The sequence below is a fragment of the Silurus meridionalis genome, chromosome 11 (assembly GCF_014805685.1).
Source record: "Silurus meridionalis isolate SWU-2019-XX chromosome 11, ASM1480568v1, whole genome shotgun sequence".
Classification (NCBI taxonomy): domain Eukaryota; kingdom Metazoa; phylum Chordata; class Actinopteri; order Siluriformes; family Siluridae; genus Silurus; species Silurus meridionalis.
The window spans coordinates 6,246,391-6,247,500 of NC_060894.1; positions in this window are offsets into that span (position 1 = coordinate 6,246,391).

Consider the following 1,110-nt stretch of genomic DNA (forward strand, 5'->3'; position numbering starts at 1 on the left):
TTTTAAAGGAGGGGAAAAAATAATTTTGCTCCGTGCAATGTGTTGTCACACACTTCTGCTTGGATTTAGATGAAAATATGATGCAAGATTTCATGTTGAAAATATCTAATGTACACAGAGAATAGTGCATGGGAATGTTTAGGCATGTGAAAAAATATTTTATGGTAAAAAATAAAATAAAATGATAACAATAATAATAATAATAATAATAATAATAATAATAATAATAATAATAATAATAATAATAATAATAATAATAATAATAAAAAATAAGCTAAAAAAAGTTTTTTGTAAAAAATTAATTTGTAATATTTTTAAAATATTTTTTCCTTGACTTTTTTACCTTTATTTTTATTTTTTGTTATTTAATTTGCTTGTATTATATTTTAATGTAATAATTTTATTGTATTTTATTCTCTTGCACTTTATTTCTGCAAAATATTTTTTGTATATTGACCAGCTAATGGATGGATAAATGGATGGATGGATGGATGGATGAGACAGAGTCCTACCTGTAACGTATCCTGGAAGTGTTCACACCCGCTGTGCAGCTCAAGTTCCGGTATAATGAGGATGATGAGGATGATGAGGAAGAAGATGAAGATGAGCCGGTCTTCCTCGCCGCGTTTGCTTCCTCTTCCTCCACTTCAGACCTGCCGTGTCCGGTGTGGGACATGGTGTAAGTGATGTGGAGCTGGAGTTGAAATCGCAGCGGAAAGTTCAGCTCTGGGGCAGCGCGCGCTCATTCGGTAACACGCTGGAAAAAAAGAAGTGAACAAGCGGCGACTCGGAGCGCGTGCCGACAGGAGCGCTCCAGTGGAAAACCAAAAGGGTCAAAAAACAAGACTTTTCCGCGAGTCTGGGTTTAGGCATAATCTATAAAAACATCCAGCAACAATGTAACTGGTTTTATTATGATGTAGTCATTACAACATGAACTACTCTACTAACATTTAATGGTATAATTAATAGATATATGCATCAACTAATTACTTGTAAAGGAGACTGACTGGATAGATAAATAGAAGGATGAATGGCTGGATAGATGAATGAATGGGTGGAAGGATGGATGGGTGGTCAGATAAGTAGATGAATGGATGGACACATGGA